Source organism: Schistocerca piceifrons, chromosome 6 (genome assembly GCF_021461385.2).
Source record: "Schistocerca piceifrons isolate TAMUIC-IGC-003096 chromosome 6, iqSchPice1.1, whole genome shotgun sequence".
NCBI classification, from domain to species: Eukaryota; Metazoa; Arthropoda; class Insecta; order Orthoptera; family Acrididae; genus Schistocerca; species Schistocerca piceifrons.
Window position 1 is genome coordinate 216,187,345 of NC_060143.1, and position 26,601 is coordinate 216,213,945.

Sequence of the window (26,601 nt, forward strand, 5' to 3'; positions counted from 1 at the left end):
AATGGAACACCTTTGGGACGAGTGAGAATATCGTTTTGGCTCCAGACCGCAGAGTCGAACATTACTACCTTCTCTGGTTTGGGTGTTGAGAAAGAGCCACAGATATCCAGACACCTCATTGAAAGCGTCCTCAGCAGAGGTCAAGCCGTCATAAAGGTGTTTGGTGGAAACATCCAGTATTAATGTCCACTAATAATTGTCCAGATACTTTTGGTCAGATAATGTATGCTGTCATCCAACACATCATCAAGAACTAAAATCTATTCCTACCTTCCACATAGACTTGTAAAAATGTTTTTATAAGTACCACCTTTTTTTATCCAGTTTTCTCCTCATATTTATTACACTCAATAGATGTCTCTCTTTACCCAGTTTCCTCACTACGTCCTCATTTTTCGCTCTATTCATCCAACTTATTTTTTCCATCCTCCTTCACCTTCTTATCTCAAAAGCCTCCAGCCTTGCTCTATCTTCCTTTCCCGCTGTCCATGTTCCAGCACGTTAGAGAAAGACCATTCGTACAAAACACTTTATCAGTCTTTTCTTAAATCACTGTCCATATCTCTGAAGAAAACTCTTCTATTTTTACAAAATCCCTCTTTCGCGCTTTTACATTATGTTCTTCACTTCCAGTCGCTTTCGGTTCTATATCCTACGTATTTAAATTTTGGCAAATGTTTTAAGCTTTTTCCACTTATCGTTATCTTCACTCCTTATTTCCACGTAGTGTCATCAGTTTACTTTCCTTTGCACTGATTTTCACTCAATAACTCTTTTCTGAGGAGCATAAAGCCATATATATGGTGCTAAATATTGGCCCTGTTAAACCGCTAGCCAGAAGACAAATTTTTGGCTTCTTAGGACAACTTGTGGTATTAATAGACCAGCCACAGTCAGTCCACAAAAACATGTACGCGGAGCAATATTGGGAGAAGTTTAAGCGGTCAAAACACTGCACGATATGAGAAGAGATAACCTAAGGCTTGACCGTCTGTGGAGTGAATGGTGGGGGGGGGAGGGGGGCAGAGGGACGGGAGGTAGAAGAGACGGCTCTGCAGAGTGTTGTGGGCGACAGCTTGTAGTCGGTGACGTCAGGGCAACCGGAAGCGGAAGTCGGCCGGAAGAGGAGCAGAGAAAAACTTTCCGGTAACTTTGTCTCCACTCGCTGCCGTCGGGGCTGGAAACACAGTTATCGCTTCAGAAACTCACACACAACGCTCAGGTCGACAACAGATCTCACGATGCGTGCAACTTCTTTGTAAAACACAGCGTTGTTACTGGCGCCTCCTATTAGGAAACGGAAATGGAACACGGAAAACTATAAAAGGGAAAATGTAGAAAACTCTGACGTTTTTAACAATTAAAGAAACAATATAATTTAAGAATACGACAACCTGAAACAGACTCTGTGAACGAAATAAACTGAAAGGTGTTGAATAATGGAATAATATTCGAGAGAACTGATTGGCTTCGAGCCCCTGGTACACATTTCTTTACCGCCTCTAAGGATAATGTAAGGAATTACAGTGCATTTACTTGTGAAGTTATTGCAGTCGTTTCAGGTAAATGGATCCAACATCCATTGAAATGAAACGAAAAATTGATCTTGTAGCTATTATCATCACTAATTCTGTGCAATTCTTTTTCACATTTGCACATAACGTGGATCAAAATTTCAGAGCGTGCAATTGTTAAACTTACAGGCTACCGATTGTCTTAATATTTATTAACTTTCTATTCACAGAGTAGACCATTGAGTTATGAGAGTTACTTAGAAGCTTGTACACTGAGAAGCCTAGACACAAAATTATGGCCTTTCGCTTCTGACGTAACATAAAATTGGACTTAGTAACCAAAATCTCCTACGTTACTCCGGATTTTCCAGGCTCTCGCGTTATGTAGCCTTATGAAGCTGGTCGAAGAATTATAAAGTGTGACATCTCGTTCTTATTAAGATGACTAAGAAAACTACCAGCTCCGTTGGTTACGTAAGTGAAGTACACCGAAAGCTTGCTCATCCTTGCAGCGAACTGAAGAGATTTTGGGTCTCCGTGCAAAACCTAAAGCAAAGTTATTATTCTGGAACGAAAACACGCTTCCCTGGAAAACATGTGCTGTGTCAACGATTGCGCTCCACTGCTCGGTGATGACTGAAGAGGGTGAAAACACCGGTAAGCCCATTTCTGTTGGGTGCAGATCAGCAACACGTGGAAAATATTGAGGGCTGAGTTTTTGGTTACCTTTGAGACAATGAGCTAACAGGATACGAGTATCTCATCTGACGATTTCCACTGCTTCCATCCCTGGAACTGCCTTGTTATCTCCACGGTTAAACGACGTACCACCAGTTCTTTTCTTTGCCGCTATCGTCTGGATCTCCCATTAGTTTGATCGCGCCCCTAGTGTACTACACGTTGTCAAAACACTTCCAACAATAATCCCCTTGCACCCCATCTTTCCGGAAGCTATACTGATGTTGATTGCGATAAGCGGAAAAGGCGAGACTACACAACCCTGTCTTACGCTAGTTCATATGGAGCTTTATCTAAGACTTCATGTCAAACCCTGACAAGTGATAAACCCATTCTGTATTGCTGTAGGATTTTTGATGGCCTGGAATTTCTTCCACAAGAATAGTGGCATGTACTCAGTCAAACGGTGAACTGAATTCTAGGATGGAAATAACCGTAGGATGACAGTGTGGATCGCGTTCCTTTACAAAATGTTATATCCAGAATATTTTATTGCAACGGCTGCGACTTCCGTCAACTCACTTTCTTTTTCGAAGTTTCATTTGCCTAACAGACGCATTGCATTTATGTGTACTTCATTGGACCAGAGCTTTGTATCGAAAACATGGTAAGATTAGAATTTAATGTGCCATTAACGAAGAGTTCATTAGAGACGGAATATTAGTTTTGATTGGCGAACAATTGAGAAGAAAATCGGCCATTTACGTTCAGAGGCAATTAGGAAAGTCATGGGAAGCTCAACTTTGGATGGCCAGCCGTATACCTGAACCGACGTCCTCACGTATGCTAGATCAGTGACTTACCACTAAGCTAGCTAGTTAAGTAGCTTGTTAAGATGATGACTGAAATGTTCTTATGCTTTGTCTTGCTCTGAATACTCGATCGTGAGACACGTTATATTTATGACCACCCTAAAAAAGTATTTTAAAAAATCCAAATTTACCAATTGCCGTTGAATTATATTAACAACACACATTTTAGAGAGGTACTGATGTGTAAGCAGGGTCAACAAACTAAAAATACCTTTTAGCACTTTCTTAGCAATATCAACGCACTTTCTATAACGTGTTGCACCGACTTTATGACCACCACTAAAAAAATTTAGAAATTCATATTTGATTCACTATTGTTGAGGTTTCCTCTCAACATAATTTTTGAACAGATATTGATGTGTAAGTAGTGCACTGAACCTGTTGTTGTTGTTGTTGTTGTGGTCTTCAGTCCTGAGACTGGTTTGATGCAGCTCTCCATGCTACTCTATCATGTGCAGCTTCTTCATCTCCCAGTACCTACTGCAGTCTACATCCTTCTGAATCTGCTTAGATTATTCATCTCTTGGTCTCCCGCTACGATTTTTACCCTCCACGCTGCCATCCAGTGCTAAATTTTGTGATCCCTTGATGCCTCAGAACATGTCCTACCAACCGGTCCTTTCTTCTTGTCAAGTTGTGCCACAAACTCCTCTTCTCCCCAATTTTACTCAATACCTCCTCATTAGTTATATGATCTACCCATCTAATCTTCAGCATTCTTCTGTAGCACCAAATTTCGAAAGCTTCTATTCTCTTCTTGTCTAAACTATTTATCGTCCATGTTTCACTTCCATGCATAGCTACACTCCAGAAAAAATACTTTCAGAAACGACTTTCTGACACTTAAATCTATATTCGATGTTAACAAATTTCTGTTCTTCGGAAACGCTTTCCTTGCCATTGCCAGTCTAAATTTTATATCCTCTCTACTTCGACCATCATCAGTTATTTTGCTCCCCAAATAGCAAAACTCCTTTACTACTTTAAGTGTCTCATTTCCGCTGAACCTGGGAATACTGAATACGACGTTCATTGAGAAAGTGACGTCTAGTATTAAAATTCAAATTTTGGGTTAAGTTTAACTTAAAATTTTAAAACATGTAGGTAATCTAGTAGGAGAATTCGGTAAAAACAATAAATATTTTTTCAAAAATTTAAAATATAAATTAACTGATTAGATTACATTATTTTCAAAAGTGGGGATAAAGTACCCCTCTCCTTCGTATTGCAATGGTTAAAATTTTGTGTTTGTGGGGATCCACAGCTACCAGATGTTTAAGAAACGTAAATATGCTCCGTAGTACACTGTAACGTGATTTTTGTTTAATCATGCGATTAACTAATTTCAACTAATTACCATTGTCAAGCATTTGTGAAACCAACATTGGAAAGCTGTACATTGTCTGCATGCATCGCATGTATAACTAACGCTTTAGTCACATCATATTAACCCTTTCAGACCCGAATTTATTCTGGAGGAAGAAAATTTTTTCTTTTTGTGGTAGTGGTCCTAGGTGACTTTTTAATGATTTTAGGAGCAAGATTTATACAAAAATATGTACCCGCTTCGGAAACGTACTTTGTTCACTTGGCTTCACTTTAAGGATTAAAATAACTAATTATGAAACATTCTGTATTGTAATAAATAGTAAAATCATCATTCAGTAATTTCCATGTAAAAGAAGAACAACATTATTCAATTATACACTGGAATATAACGAACCATGCATTCTAGTGGTCACGAGTTGCTATTCGTTGCTACATTGATTTGCTGATATTTTTATAGTGATGCCCAACGGTTGGTAGCACTTGCGCATGATGAAAAGGTTGGACTTTTACAAGTGTGTAGCTCAGGTTCGCCAAGGGAAGAAATACTGTTGTTGCAGCTTACAGACTGTAAAAGTTAATGTACACAATTGTAGCCAGAGGATCTGAAAGGGTTAAGATAAAACAGATCATCACCACTAGGGAACAAACTTTGCACCACGGGACGGATCTGATCAGCCAAAATGGCCACAGAATCGTAGAAACGTCAGTAATGCGAGCTTGCAGAGTGACCATTGAGGACTTGGACTACCACGACATGGCTGCCCAATTCGTCACCAAAGCCCCGCCGAGTCTCACACTTGGGACGTAATCTCGGTCAGGAGTTGAAAACAGTGTGAAACAAGACTCAGCCGACCAAATGACAGTCCTCCATTGCTCGATAGTGAATGGTTTATGGCTTATGCATCACGGTCTCCTGTTACGGACATTTGAATCACTGATGAGTGTTCTTGGAATTCTAGTCCGCCCTGCAGTTACCTGTGTCCGGAGCTCCCTTCGTGCTTTTTTGGTGTTGTAAGGGTTCGCAGTGACTTTTGTAATAGTCGTCGTCTCATTTTAGTAAACATATTCTTCAATGACGTCTGTCACCATCACTGATCGCACACTTCTGTCGGCGCTGCGGCTTAGCGTTTGGTGTTTTCCCGTTTTCCCCGTTTGCGGTAGAGATTTTCGATACCGTGTCTCTTGTAACACCACACAGTTGGGCCATCTTGGTTACGGGAGCACCCACCATACGAGCAACAACAGTTTGCGCACGTTCCAATGGAGTGAGCTTCTACATAACGCGCTAGCACCTACACAGGACACTTTTCTCATCATGACGGACACTTTCAACGTACTGAGAACCTTGCACAGGTGCCGTTACAGGTCAAGTACAACATCATGTGGTGGTTAGCATCTGCGTGCATTCCTCGCGATATTTTCATATTTTTGTCCACTTTTAGTGCTGTCTTTGCTGGTTTCAAAATGGGGCTGAATACTTTTAGGTGTATTACTGTGCTATTAGATGTTCACACTGTTTTGTGTTCATGCGGGACAGTTACATAGTAACAACGTTTCCTGAGAGGGTGCAGTGTACTGGATTTCGGGTGCAAAAAGTAAGGCCAGCCGCTGTGGCCGAGCTGTTCTAGGCGCTTCAGTCCGGAACCATGGTGCTGCTACGGTCGCAGTTTCGAATTCTGCCTCCGGCAAGGCTGTGTGTGATGTCCTCAGGTTAGTTAGGTTTAAGTAGTTCTACACTTCTGGCCATTAAAATTGCTACATCACGAAGATGACATTCTACTGACGGGAAATTTAACCGACAGGATGAAGATGTTGCGATATGCAAATGATTAGCTTTTCAGAGCATTCACACAACGTTGGCGCCGGTGGCGACACCTACAACGTGCTGACATGAGGAAAGTTTCCAACCCATTTCTCACACACAAACAGCAGTTGATCGGCGTTGCCTGGTGAAACGTTGTTTTCATGCCTCGTGTAAGGAAGAGAAATGCGTAGCATCACGTTTCCGACTTTGATAAAGGTCGGATTGTAGCCTATCGCCATTGCGATTTACCGTATCGCGACATTGCTGCTCGCGTTGGTCGATATCCAATGACTGTTAGCAGAGAATGGAATCGGTGGGTTCAGGAGGGTAATACGGAATGCCGTGCTGGATTCAACGGCCTCGTATCACTAGCAGTCGAGATGACACGCATCTTATCCGCATAGCTGTAACGGATCGTGCATCCACGTCTCGATCCCTCAGTCAACAGATGGGGACGTTTGCAAGACAACAACCATCTGCATGAACAGTTCGACGACGTTTGAAGCAGTATGGACTATGAGCTCGGAGACCACGACTGCGGTTACCCTTGATGCTGCACCAGAGACAGGAGCGCCTGCGATGGTGTACTCAGCGACGAACCTGGGTGCATGAATGGCAAAACGTCATTTTTTCGGATGAATCCAGGTTCTGTTTACAGCATCATGATGGTCGCATCCGTGTTTGGCGACATCGCGGTGAACGCACATTGGAAGCGAGTATTCGTCATCGTCATACTGGCATATCACCCGGCGTGATGGTATGGGGTGCCATTGGTTACACGTCTCGGTCACCTCTTGTTCGCATTGACGGCACTTTGGGCAGTGGACGTTACATTTCAGATGTGTTACGACCCGTGGCTCTACCCTTTATTCGATCCCTGCGAAAGCCTACATTTCAGGCTATATAATGCACGACCGTATGTTGAAGGTCCTGTACGGGCCTTTCGGGATCCAGAAAATGTTCGACTGCTGCCGTGGCCAGCACATTCACCAGATCTCTCACCTATTGAAAACGTCTGGTCAATGGTGGCCGAGCAACTGGCTCGTCGCAATACGCCAATCACTACTCTTGATGAACTGTGGTATCGTGTTGAAGCTGCATGGGCAGCTGTACCTGTACACGCCATCTAAGCTCTGTTTGACTCAATGCCCAGGCGTATCAAGGCCATTATTACAGCCAGAGGTGGTTGTTCTGGGTACTGATTAATCTGGATCTATGCACCCAAATTGCGTGAAAATGTAATCACATGTCAGTTCTAGTATAATATTTTTTTCCAATGAATACCCGTTTATCATCTGCGTTTCTTCTTGGTGTAGCAATTTTTATGGCCAATAGTGTAAGTCTAGGTGACTGACGACCTCTGATGTTAAGTCCCACAGTGCTTAGAGCCGTTTGGACCATTCTTTTCAAAAAGTATACAAGTTTTCACTCTTCCACATTCTTGTCAAGTCAGCGGAAACAGAGAGATAACGCACTGTGGCAATGAGAACTTTGGGAGTCACATTTTTTGGCAACTCTCACTGTTGGTCAACAAAGTAAGGCCGCTGATTTATCAGAAACGTTTCGGAAATGTTACGCCATGTGAGCAGCAAAGGACTGGCGAGGTGCTGAGTTCCCGCTGCTGCCTGTCTGCTGCGTAGGGTGGGCGTCGGGGCGCCTGCATTGGCGTAGGGCTCGGCGTCGGTGGGCCGCTTTCGCCTCGTCACCGTCAGGAGACGTCGCCGTAATTGTGTAGTTCGCGAGAGACGAACAGCAACGGCTGTGCACCGCGGGAGCCGGCTTTAATCAACGCACAGCAAGGGGTGTGGATATGTGTGTGTGTGTGTGTGTGTGTGTGTGTGTGTGTGAGAGAGAGAGAGAGAGAGAGAGAGGGGGGGGACGAAGGTAGGGGGCTCTGTAGCGGTAGGCACAGCACTATATGTACGAGACCAGGTCTTTGTGGAGTCGTAACTGCCTGTGACAACAAGATTAAATACGATGACAAGCTTGTCTGCATTGGGTTCCCCATAACTGTTTCCTGACATCGCGAGTACACTCGGGACTAATATCGATTGTGCGCTACGCTTAATATTTTCGTCATAATATAAAGGTATTCACTGTAGCCACTTAACACTTCGGGAGTTCAGACACAAGCACCATTTCACGTAACTGTGGCACTATCCAATGAAAAACAGTAGAATAATTTGTACGCAGGAAAAATGTGTGATATTGCTTTACCAAATCATCACCCAGAACCATTTCTTACAGGTACGAGTACTTCGCTGCAGTCGATTGAAAAAAATAGTATAATATTTCAGGGAACATTAATACATAAACAATGGAAACAACCAATAATTTTAGATAAAATTCTAAAAAAGTAAAGTGTTGTGTATGAGGCGGAACTACGGGCCTCATGGAAAAAGGGTGACCCGGCTGAGTCACGCAATTTGTCTCTTACTCTGATCACGAGGTGTGGCCATTAATTGCAATCGTTGTTCACGTAGGTTGACGTAAGGATCAATGAACTATACATGACGGGATGTATCTAGAACATCTTAGGTGATTAGAAAGTTATTAGACAGTGAAACGTCCCCTTAGAAATATTTATGAATTACAGTGCTGGTAAATCCCTTACGTTATTTGATTTTCAAACAGCTGAGCAGAATTGAACGTACTCAGATATTTCTCTATTTACTTATTCTTATCAACACTAAACTGACACACAATATTTTTTGCGCAACGCAATCTGACTTTCAACAACCCCTACAAAAGAATGGCCCTGACTAACAATAACCTATACCTTTCATGAATCACTTACCTCACAAAAATTTTCGTTACTCGAACTACTGCAATACAGCGAGCGCCACTACTGCCAGCTAAATAAAAGATTCTAACTACTGAAGGCACTAACTACTGATAGGCATAGTCAGCAAATGAAAGATTTTGATAGAGAACAAACAATGTATTTACCTTAATAGTGTTCAAAAGTATATATATATATATCAGTTCATGACATCCAGTCTTACAAATTTACTCTTTCTGATGGACACACGTCCAGATCATCCGCTCTCAAAATTCTGCCATCTCTCTCCCCACATCCACCACTGCTGGCGGCTCACCTCGCAACTGCACAACGCTACGCGCTGTTCACATCCAACGGCCCAACACTAGAATAGCGAATATTTCAACAATGCCAACCACCTACAGACTGCACCCAGCACAGTCAGTGATTTTCATACAGAGCGGTACGTGGTGTTACCAACATAAAAACCTTGACAGCTTACTTACAACAGGAATACAATTAAATACTTAGCTTTAATTCAGCATCTGCTGTGAATGTCGATCTTGACTTTGTACAATTATATTTACAAGTGCAGTTATAGACTGAACTGCGAATACTTCTTTACAGTTCTGATTGCTTCACACACATATAGATCATTTGGCAATGCACAAAATGTATGTGACGCCTGGCTAGGTCGTAGCTACTGACTTAGCTGAAGGCTATGCTAACTGGCGTCTCGGCAAATGAGATCTCTGAAGCTATAACGAGTGAACCATTCCTATTAAAGTCGATTGTAGAACTGGGCAGTGCGCTAGCTTGTCTTGTAAGGCCAGCCGAGTGGCGGCGCTCGGTCTGCTAGCGTCGACAGTGGCGACTCGCGGGACCGATGTGTACTGACGGACGGCGGCCGATTTGAAGCCTACAACCTAGCAGTGTGGTGCCTTGCTGTGGCATCACATAGAGCATATTATACACTGCTGTGCACAACTTAGGACGAAAGTAACTAGCGCATAAGTGTCACTGCCAACTAACGTAGCTCGATGAAACTTGGACCATACACGAAAAGAACTGGTATTGTATGGTACAGAAAGTAACTGAATGTAGTACACAACGAGACAAACAGAAATTACACTTTTATTCAAAGATAATAACTACACTAATTTCACCGCAATTCACAATGTGCACTGGGCCTTACAAACGGCTGGAAATTGTTCTTAATAGGTCGTGTGATCACCACTAACGGCAATGGATTCTGTACAATGTGCTCCCATGAAGGCCACAAGGTTGGCAAGGCTTTCTTGGTGTAAGAATTTTCATTTTTCCACAAGCGCGGATTGCCATTGCTGGATGGTCTATGGTGGATGTGGATCCCACATGTGCTCGATGGGATTTAAGTTTGGGCAACGGGCATGCCAGTTCATTTACCGAATGTCCTCTAGTTCCAAGAGTTGCCGCTCCTGCGCAGTTCGATGTAGTCGTGCATTGCCCTTCATAAAAATGAAGTCAGGGACTTGTGCAACCTAGAAAAGACGCACGTTGCGAAGGAGCAGTTTCACAAAAACGTTGACCGGTGAATATACTGTATTCAAAGATCTGGAGATCAGTGCACCCATGCAACATTGATGACCGAAAGGATAATGACCGACAATTTTCCTGAGTGAGTTAGGTGTCCCCATTTCTCGCCATGTGTGGGTTTGTCCGACATTGTAGAAAACGATCGTTTTAGTTGTCCACGTGTTGTGCTACAGGAATACTTATTGTTGCATGGGCAAACTGACCTCAAAACCTCTGAGCTCGGTAAATTCACTGGTCGAAGTTATTCTGACACTATACTCCATCCCCCGTGTATGTGTTTTCCACCGTGCGTTCGGCCCTCACTTCAATTATATGGACGACAACGCACGACCGTATCAATCTGCTCAGTTGGAGGAGTCCGTGGGTTGAGACGATGTTCTGTGAATGAACTGGCCTGCCCGTATCCAGACTTAGATCTCATCAAGCACGCGTGGTTTGTGTTAGGGAGACGTACGGCAGCACTTCCACGTACGCCAACGAGCATCCAACAACTGTCAACCAAGCAGGTGGAGGAGTGGAACACCCTACCATAACAACTCCTTACCAGCCTTGCGGTAACATGCTGCAGAGCATGCATTGCCGTCAGTGGTAATCACAACCCTGTTATGAACCATGTCCCTCCTTTTCCGATGTCCATTGGTTCGTCAAGAATATCAGTGTCTTGAATCTAATCTTTGAATGAAAGTGTCATTTCTCTTCGTCTCATCGCGTAATTCTTTCAGTTACCATCTGCACTATGAGGTATGGTTTCTTTCTATGAGTGGTCCAAGTTCCATCGAGCAATGACACATCGTGCGGAAGTTACTTCAGTCCTTAAGTTTCGCACACCTGTACGTTATCCATTCCAAGCATACAGTAATATCACTGCCTACCCTGCGACTGTATTGATAGCCACATCTCTGAACAGCACTGTACGCAGTTGTAGAGAGTCGTGGGTTAGTATCCGTAGTGTGCGTCACTAGCAGTGGCGACGTCTCGGATGTGAAACGTAAACAACGGTACATTGATGAAGTAATTAAGGTCTTCACCATGAAAGCTACGTATTTTACATGGCTCGATAGCACTGACTTATTTAGGAAGTGAAAATTTGTGGTAAGTTCCTATAGGACCAAACTGCTGAAGTCATCGGTCCGTAGGTTTACACACTACTTAATCCAACTTAAACTAACTTACGCTAAGGTCAACATACACTCCCATGACCAAGGGAGGACTCGAACCTAACCTCCGTCGGGGGGGTAGCGCAAACCGTGCAAGCGCCCTTGATCGCGCGGCTACACGGCGCGGCAAAAGTGAAAATACCGAACGCGTGTATCGTGCCGAGAGGCAACACTCAGCCGCATTGCGATTGTTACGGGATCAACGGCGCCGATTTGATATAATTCGAGTAAAACAGAGAATTTATGTAAAAGAGAGCCGTATTATTAGTTCATTACATTTCACGATTGGGGACTCTTTCGAATATCGTGCCACAAGATCATTCCGTCAGGTGCGTCGCTCACCGGTCATGCCTACCCTCGTGAGAATAATTGATAGTACTGTCAGTTGAACTGACCTTAATTGCAAGAACAGTGCGGCCTATCGAATCCACGGCAAGCAATTACAGTGTGTGGGACTGTGGTGATAGTAGTCAAACAGAGCGTTTCATTACTAAGACAATAGACTACATTATGCCTGCAACAGATTACGTGACCGAGAGGCAAAGAAAATTTACGAAGGTTGGAACTTAAATAGTGGCAACTATTTATTCACAACTGATGCAAAAGAGTTACGTGTTTGTACCTGTTACCGTCCTTCAAAGTAGTCACCAGCGTTGTGTGGAACCCGTTGCCTGCGATGTGGAAGGCGTAGTATACCGTTAGCAGAGCCTGTTCTGTTGATGGTGCGAATGGAGCGGTCTATTGTCTGTCGACTCTCTGGAACAGTTCTGAAGCGAATGTCACGAAGTGGTTCCTCTTCTAAATCGAATCAAAGTCACAATGACTTAAGTCCGGGGAGTATAGTGGATGGTACAGTACTTCCGAGTCCCATCGACCGAACAGAGCAGCCACAGCTTGCGCTGTGTGGGCCCGCCCGTTGTGCAAAATGATGGGTGGGTTGCGCAGAAAGTGTCGCCGCTTCTTTCGCAAAGCTGGTCGGAGTGATGTTCCAAAAACGGACAATCATACTGTGCATTGACGATTTACCGTGGAGGAACGTAATGCGTTAGGATAACACCATCACAGTCGTACATGAGAATCACCATAACTTAAGACCGCTCCATTCACGCCATCAACAGAACAGGCTCTGCTGACGGTATACTACGCCTTCCTCATCGCTGGCCACGGGTTCTACACCACTCTGGTGACTACTCTGAAGGACAGCAACAGGTCCAAACATGTAACTCTTTTGTATCGGTTGTGAATAGATAGTTGCCACTATTTAAGTTCCAACCCTTGTATATGATGAATGTAATCAAACTCCGTTGTGAACGGATTTAGAAGTATTAGGTTGGTTCATAAGTTTGTAACGTTGTTGTTTTGTGTTTTTTATGTCGTTCGCTATTGTTATTTAAGTTCACATTTAGTCATTTTATCATTTGGAGATAGTGAATGGAGCTGTGGACACTAGAAAATGGATTGCGAAGTCGAGAAATCGGAACATTTACGACGTTATTCGTTTTGTCTTCAATAGAGGGATGATAGCAGTGGAGGCAGCCACAAACATTTGCATCGTGTATGGGGATAACGCCATTCGACAAAGCACGGAAAGAAAATGGTTTTCTCGTTTTAAGGCGAATCGTTTTGATATTAGTGACACTGCACGTTCAGGAAGAACTTCGGGGTTTGATGAAGATCGTTTAAACCCATTAATCAACAAAGATTCATCCCAGTGTACTCGAGAACTGGGAAATGCGAAGAACTGCGATCGTTCCACCATCGTGCGACATTTGGATGAAATGCGGAAGGTTCAAAAATCTGATGTGTGGGTACCGCATGCTGTGAGCCAAAATCACACAAAAAAGCGTGTGTCCATAAATGGATCTCTGCTTGCTTGTCACCAACTTGCTCATGAACAACACCGACCATTCATATGCTGTATAAATCCTGTAGAAATGGTGTCTTTATGCTGTTGTTGTTATGGTCTTCAGTCCAGAGACTCGTTTGATGCAGCTCTCCATGCTACTCAATCCTGTGCAAGCTTCTTCATCTCCCAGTTCTTACTGCAACCTACATCCTTCTGAATCTGTGTAGTGTATTCATCTGTTGGTCTCCCTCTACGATTTTTACCCTCCACGCTGCCCTCCAATACTAAATTGGTGATCCCTTGATGCCTCAGAATACGCCCTACCAACCGATCCCTTCTTCTAGTCAAGATGCGCCACAAATTTCTCTTCCCTGCAGTTCTATTCAATACCTCCTCATTAGTTATGTCTTCTACCCATCTAATTTTCAGCATTTTTCTGTAGCACCACATTTCGAAAGCTTCTATTCTCTTCTTGTCTAAACTATTTATCGTCCACGTTTCACTTCCATACGTGGCTAAACTCCATACAAATACTTTCAGAAACAACTTCCTGACACTTAAATCTGTACTCGATGTTAACAAATTTCTCTTCTTCAGAAACGCTTCCCTTGCCATTGCCAGTCTACATTTTATATCCTCTCTACTTCGACCATCATCAGTTATTTTGCTCCTTAAATAGCAAAACACATTTACTACTTTAAGTGTCTCATTTCGTAATCTAATTCCCTCAGCATCACCCGATTTAATTCGACTACATTCCATTATCGTCGTTTTGCTTTTGATGATGTTCATCTTATATCCTCCTTTCAAGACACTGTCGATTCCGTTCAGCTCATCTTTGAGGTCCTTTGCTGTCTCTGACAGAATACCTCAAAGTTTTTATTTCTTCTCCAGGGATTTTAATTCCTGCTCCGAATTTTTCTTTTGTTTCCTTTACTGTTTTCTCAATATACAACTTGAATAACATCGGGGAGAGGCTACAACCCTGTCTCACTCCCTTCCCAACCGCTGCTTCCCTTTCATGCCCCTCGACTCTTATAGCTGCCATCTGGTTTCTGTACAAAGTGTAAATAGCCTTTCGCTCCCTGTATTTTACCACTGCCACCTTCAGAATTTGAGAGTATTCCAGTCAACATTGTCAAAAGCTTTCTCTAAGTCTACAAATGCGAGAAATGTGTGTTTGCCTTTCCTTGATCTATTTTCTAAAATAAGTCGTAGGGTCAGTATTGCCTCACGTGTTCCCATATTTCTACGGAATCCAAACTGATCTTCCCCGAGGTCGGCTTCTACCAGTTTTTCCATTCGTCTGTAAAGAATTCGTGTTAGTATTTTGCAGCCGTGACTTATTAAACTGATAGTTCAGAAATTTTCACATCTGTCAGCACCTGCTTTCTTTGGGATTGGAATTATTATATTGTTCTTGAAGTCTGAGGGTATTTCGCCTGTCTCATACATCTTGCTCACAAGATGGTAGAGTTTTGTTAGGCCTGGCTCTCCCACGACTGTCAGTAGTTCTAATGGAATGTTGTCTACTCCCGGGGCCTTGTTTCGACTTAGGTCTTTTGGTGCTCTGTCAAACTCTTCACGCAGTTTCATATCTCCTATTTCATCTTCATCTACATTCTATTCCATTTCTATAATATTGTCCTCAAGAACATCGCCCTTGTATAGATCCTCTATACACTCCTTCCACCTATCTGCTTTCCCTTCTTTGCTTAGAACTGGGTTTCCATCTGAGCTCTTGATATTCATGCAAGTGGTTCTCTTTTCTACAAAGGTCTCTTTAATTTTCCTGTAGGCAGTATCTATCTTTCCCCTAGTGATATGCGCCTCTACATCCTTACATTTGTCCTCTAGCCATCCCTCCTTAGCCATTTTGCACTTCCTGTCGATCTCGTTTTTGAGACTTTTGTATTCTTTTTTGTCTGCTTCATTTATTGCATTTTTATATTTTTTCCTTTCATCAATTAAATTCAATATATCTTCTGTTACCCAAGGATTTCTATTAGTACTCGTCTTTTTACCTACTTGATCCTCTGCTACTTTCATTATTTCATCTCTCAAAGCCACCCATTCTTCTTCTACTGTATTTCTTTCCCCCCCATTCTTGTCAATCGTTCCCTAATGCCCATCCTGAAGCTCTCTACAACCTCTGGTTCTTTCAGTTTATCCAGGTCCCATCTCCTCAAATTCCTACCTTTTTGCAGTTTCTTCAGTTTTAATCTACAGTTCATAACCAATAGAATGTGGTCAGAGTCCGCATCTGCCCCTGGAAATGTCTTAGAATTTAAAACCTGGTTTCTGAATCTCTGTCTTACCATTATGTAATCTATCTGACACCTTCCAGTACCTCCAGGCTTCTTCCATGTATACAACCTCCTTTTATGATTCTTGAACCAAGTGTTAGCTATGGTTAAGTTATGCTCTGTGCAAAATTCTACCAAGCGCCTTCCTCTCTCATTCCTTCCTCCCATTCCATATTCATCTACTACGATTCCTTCTCTTCCTTTCCCTACTATCAAGTTCCAGTCACCCATGACTATTAAATTTTCGTCTCCTTTTACTATCTGAATAACTTCTTTTATCTCATCATACATTTCATCAATCTCTTCGCCATCTGTGGAGCTAGTTGGCATATAAACTTGTACTGCTGTGGTAGTCGTGGGCTTCGTATCTGTCTTGGCCACAATAATGCGTTCACTGTGCTGTTTGTAGTAGCTTACCCGCATTCCAATTCTCCTATTCATTATTAAACCTACTCCTGCATTACCCCTATTTGATTTTGTATTTATAACCCTATATTCACCTGACCAGAATCTTGTTCCTGCTGCCACCGAACTTCACTAATTCCCACTATATCTAACTTTAACCTATCCATTTCGCATTTAAAATTTTTAAAAGCATTTTGACGCACAGAGCTTTTTAAATTTGGTCCGATTAAGGGATCTGACATTCCACGCTCCGATCCGTAGAACGCCAGTTTTCTTTCTCCTGATAACAACGTCGTCCTGAGTAGCCCCCGCCCGGCGATCCGAATGGGGGACTATTTTACCTCCGGAATATTTTACCCAAGAGGACGTTATTATCATTTAACCATACTGTAAAGCTGCATGTCCTCGGGAAACATTACGGCTGTAGTTTCCCCTTGCCTTCAGCCGTTCGCAGTACCAGCACAGCAAGGCCGTTTTGGTTAGTGTTACAAGGCCAGATCAGTCAATCATCCAGACTGTTGCCCCTGTAACTACTGAAAAGGCTGCTGCCCCTCTTCAGGAACCACACGTTTGTCTGGCCTCTCAACAGATACCCCTCCGTTGTGATTGCACCTACGGTACGGCTATCTGTATCGCTGAGGCACGCAAGCCTCCCCACCAACGGCAAGGTCCTTCGTTCCAAGGGGTGAGGGAGTGGGGGGGCTTCTTTATGCTATCATAAGAAAAACAAAGGAATGGTTCAGCCCAAACAAAGCACCAATTCCCCATACAAAGACCTGCGAGCATCTACAAAAGGTAATGCTGTGCATCAGGTGGAAAAGCGACGGTGCGGTGTACCCATCACTACTGACATGTATTGTCGACCACTGAGACGTCTTGCAGGCGCAATCCAGGAACAATGACCAGTAAAACTGCGTGAAGTGGTGCTACCTCATGATAACGCAAGCCCACGTTTAGCCAGACTGACAAAAACTCTGTAGAAGAGTTTGGTTGGGTAGTCATTCCGAACCCACCTTTTTCATCTGATCTTGCGCCGTCAGATTTCATCCTTTCCCGCTCTCTGTCGGACAGCCCTCAACGAACTTACTTTCCAGATGAAAATGCACCCCGAATATGGATCGAAGATTTTTCCGCCACAAAACAAAGAGATTTCTACAGTCGCGGAATCAAAAAGCTACCCCAGCGTTGGCAGACTGTTGTAAATAGTGAAGAAAAATATATTATTCGTGACTAAAGTCCTGTTATTTTTATCTGTTGTGATTATCAACTTATGGAAAAACGCTTCGAACTTATGCACTAGCCCTGTGTGTTATAATGGGTACTACTTACTTGTGATAGTCACTGTGTGTTTCTCCAACCTGCTACCAGATGATGAATATTGCAAGATTGCAGCTACAGTTGACAGTGGGAGTAGCAAGAGAAAAATCGCCAAGGGTAACGAGCTACGTGTGATTTTGGCGCGCTCATGTAACTTTGTGCAATAATCGCGTGAGAGATTATGGTTGTTATGAATTCTTGCCCATTTGCACCACGACTCTTGAGGAAAATATTTTAGAACTGGTAACAGAAGATTTGCAAATGCAGCGGCCCAACGAAAGACTAAACAGATAACTAATTCGATCTGGATTTATGAGTGGTGAAATAGTTAAGTCTTTAAAAAATTAAAAAGCTATTAACATAGGAAGCATTCCTAAGAAATTACGAAATACTGATGCTCATAAATTACATGAGCTATTAAGAAGTATAAATGAAAAATAGTTATGTTGGGAGGGTATACCAAGTGTTTTGGAAATACGTTATGTTTCATTAAGGCGGAAGAAAGGAAAACAAAGTTTATTGTAAAAACCATACGGGTATAACAGATACGAGTACCCTCAGCTGGCATTATCGAAAAATTATTAAACGTTACTGACGACAAGAATACAACGAAATAGGAGTAGAAGAAAATCAGACACTAGTTCTGGTGGATGTATAACTTTTCAGATTTTTCCGGCTTTCAAAAATATTTCCGAAGAAAATAGTTCAAGCACATCGTCTTTATTGTAAATTATGGTAAACGTTACAAAGAAATCTGATCATGAATAAATTCGGGAAGGATTACTATTTCTTAATTAAACAGAGTTCCATTACATAAGCAGATAACAATGGACACAAAATCGAGAATAATTGTAGCTATAGTAGGTGGCATTATTACAAGTGATTCAGAAGTTTAGACAAAAATCAGTTACAGCTTTTATTCAACAGAAACAATTATTATGGTATAGGCATGTCAAAAGTAGTAAGAAGAAATTCTACCGAAAATATATCGTCGATCGGGTACCAAATGGAAGAAGAAAAACGGGGCGACCTGTTAATAGTTGGCTGAAGGGATTTGGTCGCCAATGAGGGAAAGGAATATTTCTAATTAGTGATGGAGGAGAAGAGATGAGCGCAGAAAATAAATTAGAGACGTCCTGTAATCACAACTGCTGGTGAAATGCGGAAAACTTGTTCAACCACAACAATACTGACAAATATCGTAAGTTTGAAAGTTATTCTTTGTGTTTAAATTATATACTAGCAAGCTAAATAAAAATTATGCTCGCAAGCAGTATACTGAATTCTGATGAAGTAACGGTTCTACGTCGATATGCACCGTGAGAAAGCTACGATAATGTCTCCCCCTTTGTACTTTCCTGTTCGTCCCTGTCATGCTTTCGCATGAAGTGCGGCTCAAGCCAATGTCGATGTGCAGCCGTGACACCAACGTAAATAGTTTCTTAGAAACCACATATGAAATTCTGTTTTGCCACCTGAACTCCGTCAGTGAAGCCGTACTGCACAGTTAATTGCGCGTAACAGCAGTGCGCTGTTAAGTTTCACTTGGTGCTGAATTTTCAGCTTTTCCTCGTAACCGACTAATTTTCTCTCTGCGGGGAATACTATCCGTGTACTCATACTCTAACCCTCTCACAGGGAGGATGTGAGTTTGTGAGGCAGCGGGAACAGGAAGCTGCAGTTAGTGCTTGTAGTAACAGAACATGCCGCAGTGGGACGGTGGTAAACTCCACCTTAATGTTGCACAAAAAAGAAAAAAAAGTAGTGCGTTCTCAGTCTTGCGGAAGAGGCAGAGCGCGAGAATGCTAAAATGGCCTTGTAAAAATATGTAAGCTCAACAGTAACGCTGTGATGTATTTAATTCATATTATCCGTCGCATATGAAACGCTTATTGATTGTAACAAAAGTCTTTATGTGGTGGCTAAGTAATCGACCTTTGAGTTCTAGTGCGGTTGTCTCTAAACTATAAACGGATCCCGTTTGCTACTATTTCTTGGAAGCAGACAATTGTATTGTCCTTCGCAAAGCCGCACTATACAGTTAACTGAATGTCAGTACTGTTTATAATGCAGCTGTTTTAAATGTATCGAATCACACGTGATTTGGCCCTAACCTGACCCTAGCGCCGACAGAATTTGTGGCGAGCATTAATTCTGTTATACATTCCCAAAGCTATCGAGACACCTTCTGCTTTTTATGGATCGGCACATCGTTGGTAATTGTTTACAAAATATGATTTCCCGGGGCCGATGGGGAGACGTGGATTTTGTCCGTTATTTGTTGGATATGAAATGGCACACAAGATTTTGTGCTTAATTGACGAAATGCCAAAATGCAGTACGCAAACCAGGTTAACGGAAGTACAAGTGTTCAAAAATGGTTCAAATGGCTCTGAGCAATATGGGACTGAACTTCTGAGGTCATCAGTCCCCTAGAAGGTAGAACTACTTAAACCTAACTAACCTAAGGATATCACACACATGCATGCCCCAGGCAGGATTCGAACCTGCGGCCGTATCGGTCACGCGGTTCCAGACTGAAGGGCCTAGAACCGCAATTCCCCACTGGCCGGCTAAGTACAAGTGTCTAAAACATGGAGGTCGAGAGGAAGTGCAAAAGGCTAAGCATGTATGGCTGGAGTACAAATGCAAGGCAGCAAAAGCATGCATGGCTAGAGGAAAGATAGATGTTACTTACAACAAAATTAAAAAGAGATCTTAGGTGTAAAGAGAAGCACTGTAAGAATATCAAGACTTCAGATGGCGAGCCAATACAAAGCAAAGAAAGGCAGGCTGAAAGGTCGAAGGGATGTATAGAAGGCATCTTTCTTCTTTTCTTTTGTTTGTGCCTGTTTCCCGCAGTGACGCAGGGTCGGCATGGTTAATCGGATTTGACAAGGTTAATTCAAGGGGTGGCCGGATGCCCTTGCTGCCGCCACCCCGTACATGCCCCCCCCCCCCCGCCCCCCACTGGGAGAGAATTAGTGTACCCCAACTGTCTGCGTCTAGGGTAAGCCATGAATCCATGGAATAGTGTGAATGTTTGCAGATGTCTGCGAGCCGTGTAACTGAGGCAGGGCGTGGGGACCAGCCCGGTATTAACCTAGTGGGATGTGGAAAACCGCCTAAAAACCACATCCAGCCTCGCCAGCACTCTGGCCTCCGTCGTTAATCCTCTGGGCGGATTCGATCTGGGGCCGGCGTGCCTACCCGAGTCCAGGAAGCAGCGCATTAGCGCTCTCGGCTAACCTGGCGGGTGGGTGTATAGAAGGCATATAAAAGGGAATTCCACATGAAGACAATATTATACAAATGGCACACGAAGTTAATTAAGGTGACATGGGAGATACGATACCGTGAGAAGAATCTGAGACAGCGCTGAAAGAGTCGGAACACGGCCCCTGCAGTAGACGACATTTCCTCAGAAGCATTGAGGTCTTTGAAAGAGGTAGCCGTGACGAAACTATTCTACCTGGTGTGCGAAAAACACTATGTGATCAAAAGTATCCGAAAACATCTTAGTCTTCATTAATATGGAGTGCGTCCACCGTTTGCCCACAAGACTGCTTGAACTCAGCAGGGGACACTTTCATTGTCTGGAACAAAGTCGAAGTTCCGACTCATCCAAAAGATGTTCCACTGGGTTCAGGTCGGGACTCTGACCAGACCAGTCCATTTCAGTTATGCTACCGTGCACAAACCATTGCCTCACAGACGCCACTTTGACAGGTTGTTGATGTAGTCCCTTCTACGAACTGTTCCTCTGATGCTCTAAAATTTATTCGTATCCTTGCGCATTTAGTGTACTCGTATTTTTAAGCGTAATAACAAGACCACACCGTAATCACGGTGAACACGTCCATACCGTGACACGGCTACTCCGTACTTCACTACTCAAATCAAAAATGGCTCTGAGCACTATGGGACTTAACATCTATGGTCATCAGTCCCCTAGAACTTAGAACTGCTTAAACCTAACTAACCTACGGACAGCACACAACACCCAGTCATCACGAGGCAGAGAAAATCCCTGACCCCGCCAGGAATCGAACCCGGGAACCCGGGCGCGGGAAGCGAGAACGCTACCGCACGACCACGAGCTGCGGACTACTCAAATCCTTCCATCGGATTGCCACAGGGAATAGTGTGATTCATCACTGGAAACCATTTGTTTACAGTCATCCACTGACTGGTGGCGTTGCTGTTTACACCACGTCAAGCATCGCTAAGCACTGACTACATAAATGCGTGGCTTATGGGGAGTTGCTCGATCATTGTACCCCATTCTTTTCAGCCCCCTACGCGCAGCCTCATAGCGCTTTGGAATTCAGTTTCTTCCACTGATTTCACGCGATTTTTGCAGACTGCATCTACAATACTCGACGTTCCCAATTCTTCAGTACATGACGCCTGCCTGGTCTTCGTTTAACTGTGGCTGTTCACTCGCGTTTCCAGTTTACAAACGCTCACCAGCAGACGATTCGGGTATCTATGAAAGAGTTGGTATGCCCCTGGTGGACTTTTTACTCACGTTGTATTCCGTGACTACTCCACGTTCGAATTCATTAAGCTTTCTTGACTGGCCGGTTCTCGTGCCATATTGCTTCTCCACTGACATCACAATAGTGCCAGCCTTCTTTTATAGTGGCGGGTCCTCTTATCGTGATATCTAGTGGTTAGCTCCACATTATAAGCGGTGTCCGAATTGTTTCGGCAGGTATCTTTTGAACGGCTGTATTGTCTGCAAGGGCACTAACATCCAACGTGAACAGAAGGAGTTAAATACACTTTGTTATGTGCCTGATTTTGTCTTAAACTGTCATGCAACATATTTCGAAATACACACATCACAAATAGTTTTGCATCATACCATTTCCCAGAATTCCTGAGGACAGACGTTGACTGTGGATATTGTTATCACAGACACAGTCCCTTTGACTGTTCAGAGATGTCACTAAACCCGCCGAAAGATGTAAACAGCCATGCATGAACAGCGCCTATTAGACAGAGGGGACCCGACAGCCGATCGGTTCCAGTTTTACCAGAAAGGAGGTACACACCTCGTGCTGTCTGTAGTCCAACCACGCCTAGACGGTTAATACCGCGGTTCGATCGCGTCCGAATTGTTACTTTGTGGCAGGAAGGGCTCTCAACAAGGGAAGTGTCCAGGCGTCGCAGAGTGAACCAAAGCGATGTTTTTCGGACATGGAGGAGATACAGGGAGACAGGAACTGTCGATGACATGTCTCACTCAGACCACTCGAGGGCTATTACTGCAGTGCATGACCATTACCTACGGATTAGGGCTCGGAGGAATCCTGACAGCAACGCCACCATGTTTAATAATGCTTTTCGTGCAGCCACAGGACGTCGTGATACGTCTCAAACTGTGCGCAATAGGCTGCATGATGCGCAACTTCACTCCCGACGTCCATGGTGAGGTCCATCTTTGCAACCACGACACTATGCAGCGCGTTACAAACGAGCCCGACACCGTGCCGAATGCACCGCTCAGGAGTGGCATCACGTTCTCTTCACTGATGAGAGTCGCATTGCCTTTAACCAGACAATCGTCGGAGACGTGTTTGGAGACAACCCGGTGAAGCTGAACGCCTTAGACACACTGTCCAACGAGTGCAACAAGGTGGAGGTTCCCTGCAGCTTTTGGGTGGAATTATGTGGGGCCACCGTACGCCGCTGGTGGTCATGGAAGGCACGTAACGGCTGTACGATACGTGAATGGCATCCTCCGACCGCTAGTGCAACCATATCAGCAGCATATTGGCGCGGCATTCGTCTTCATGGACAAAAATTCGCACCCCCATCGTGCACATCTTGCGAATGACTTCCTTCAGGATAACGTCATCGCTCGACTAGAGTGGCCAGCATGTTCTTCAGACATGAACCCTATCGAATATGACTGGGATATTCAAATAAGCCGGCCCGAGTGGCCGAGAAGTTCTAGGCGCTACATTCTGGAGCCGCGCGACCGCTACGGTCGCAGGTTCGAATCCTGCCTCGGGCATGGATTTGCGTGATGTCCTTAGGTTAGTTAGGTTTAAGTAGTTCTAAGTTCTAGGGGACTGATGACCTCAGAAGTTAAGTCCCATAGGGCTCGGAGCCGTTTTATTCGAATAACTTACGGGTTTGCTGCCGGGTGACGTCGTCGACCACCACCGATATTTCGACAGGAGCACACCCTGCCATTCTCAAGGCACAGCTGCAAGGAGGAAGCAGTGTGAAAGGGAATTTAATACCTCGGTTCACAGAGGAGAAACAAGGAAGATACCACACACAGAACAAGTAACCGCAGAGTCAACACACAACCAAAGATAACCAACATCAGAAATATCGATGGAGACTATTAATCAACAGGTGAGGTAGCACTTATTCTGTCCCTCTGTTTTTTTATGAGAGACAGAGCCGGATTCCAAGCAGCATTTAAATAAAATCCACCATCTCTGTTTATAAGGTTGTTTGATAGTTTGATTTCAACAGCTTCCTTAATAACACTATTCCAATAGCAAGACGTGCAAGCCAAAATCTCCGTGTTGTTGGATTCCATACGATGACCGGTGTCAAGGCAATGTTCTGCAATAGCGGATTTACTAGGCTGTTGTAGGCGTGTGTGACGCTTATGATCAATACACCGGTCTTCCACAGTCCTGATTGTCTGACCAATATATGACATGCCACAACTGCAAGGAATACGATAGACATCAGCCTTACGCAAACCAAGGTCATCTTTTACGGAACCTAACAGTGCCTTAATCTTAGAAGATGGTCGAATAACACATTTCACGTCGTATTTCCGCAAAATACGGCCAATCCTGTTGGAATTGCTTCCTGCGTAAGGCAAAAAGGCAGTAGACTTTGGTGCCACTTCGGTGCTATCGCCACTCACCCGTTGCACAGAAGGCTGATAGCGCAACGCACGTTTGATCTGCCTCTCACTATAATCATTCTGACGAAAGGAGACTTCGAGGTGTGATAGCTCAGCTGCCAAACTTTCACGGTATGAGATAACGTGGGCCCTGAGAACCAAAATACGAAGAACTCCTTCACGCCGAGCTGGATGGTGGCAACTATCAGCTCGCAGATACAAGTCAGTGTGGGTAGGCTTCCTATATACAGAATGTCCCAACGTACCATCAGTCTTCCTTCTGACCAACACATCAAGGAAGGGAAGGCATCCGTTCTTTTCCACCTCCATAGCGAACTGAATATTCGGGTGGATTGAATTCAGGTGTTCCAAAAACTGGTTTAAATTCTCACTTCCATGAGGCCGAACAACAAAAGTATCGTCTACGTATCTGAAAAAACACGCAGGTTTCAAGGTAGGTGACTCCAATGCACGTTCCTCAAAGGCCTCCATAAACAATAGGTGAAAACGGGCTTTCCATTGCAACTCCATCATTCTGTTCGTAGTACTGACCATGGAATAAAAAGTAGGTGGAAGTCAGAACATGTAGAAACAAATTTGTTAACTCGACACCAAACTTAACCTCAATTAGATGCAAGGATTCAGAGAGAGGAACGCGAGTGAAAAGAGAAACCACATCAAAACTGACTAAAATATCAGAGTCATTTAAACGCAATCCCTGCAATCGACGTAAGAAATCTGCAGGGTTCTTAATGTGTTGTTCACACCTGCCTACTAGTTGGCTCAACAAACTAGCAAGATGTTGTCAGAGCACCAATGTTAGAAACAATAGGCCTCAAAGGGACAGCCTCTTTATGGTCCTTAGGGAGGCCATATAATCTAGGTGGTACAGCACAGTAAGAATTAAGACTCTTGATAGTCTCCTGTGACAAGTTATTTGAACATTCAATTCGCCGGGAGAAGTTAAGGTCTCGCAATGCCTGGGATAGATTGAAAAGGGGTGTGGACGACGTGACCCTCCAACCACTCTGAGGGATCTACGCCGGATTGCCGTTGAGGAGTAGGAGAGTCTGGACCAACAGTGCCTTGATGAACTTGTGGATAGTATGCTACGACGAATACGGGCATGCATCACTGCAAGAGGACGTTGTACTGAGTATTAGAGGTACCGGTGTGTAAAGCATTCTGGACCACCACCTCTGAAGGTCTCGCTATATGGTGGTACAACATGCAATGTGTGGTTTTCATGAGCGATAAAAAGTGCGAAAATGATGTTTATGTTAATCTCTATTCCAGTTTTCTGTACAGGTTCCGGAACGAAGGACATGCAGAACTTTTTTTGATGTGTGCATTATACAGGGTGAATTACCTAAAACTTGCACTGGAAATATTGCAAAAATGGAAAGTCGTATTGATGTATTAAATCACTAAATCTGTAGCCATAATTAAGTGCACCTCAGATATTTGAAGATTATTATCGTAAACACTAATGTACGGGATATCATGATTGTATGAGTGAATGAGGATACCTTAGCTCGGACAAGGCAGCGTGTTATCTTGGATGGAGACTCATCGAGAAGCAAAAGTAACTTCGCGTGTGCCCAGATAAGTTGTTAAGACCTTTAACTAATGAACTTGCAGGTAATATTCATAGCTACTTCGAACTTTTCGCAGATGACCAAGTTATCTGTAATGAAGTACTGTGTGGAAAAAGTTGCTAAAATATTGTCAGATGTTGATAAGATTTCAAAGTTATACAAAGCTTGTTGATTTACTTTAAATGTTCAAAGAAATAAAATTTTACATTTCGTAATACGAAAAATACAGCATCCTATGACTAAAATAGCAATGACTCACAGTTGGAAACGGACAACATCTATAAATATCTTGATTAAACTGTTCGTAGGGATATAAAATGGAACAATCACATAGAATGGTTCGTAAGTAAAACAGGTCGCAGATTTCAGTTCCTTGGTGGAAGAGCAGGGAAACGCGGTCAGCAAGACTGCTTACAAACCACTGGTGCGACGCATCCTAGAATACTGATCAAGTGTGTGGAAACCATACCAGATAGTACAATGGAAGATATTGGACGTTTACAAGGAGGTGTAACTCGAATAATGACTGGTTTGGTGGATCCATGGAAGAGTGTCA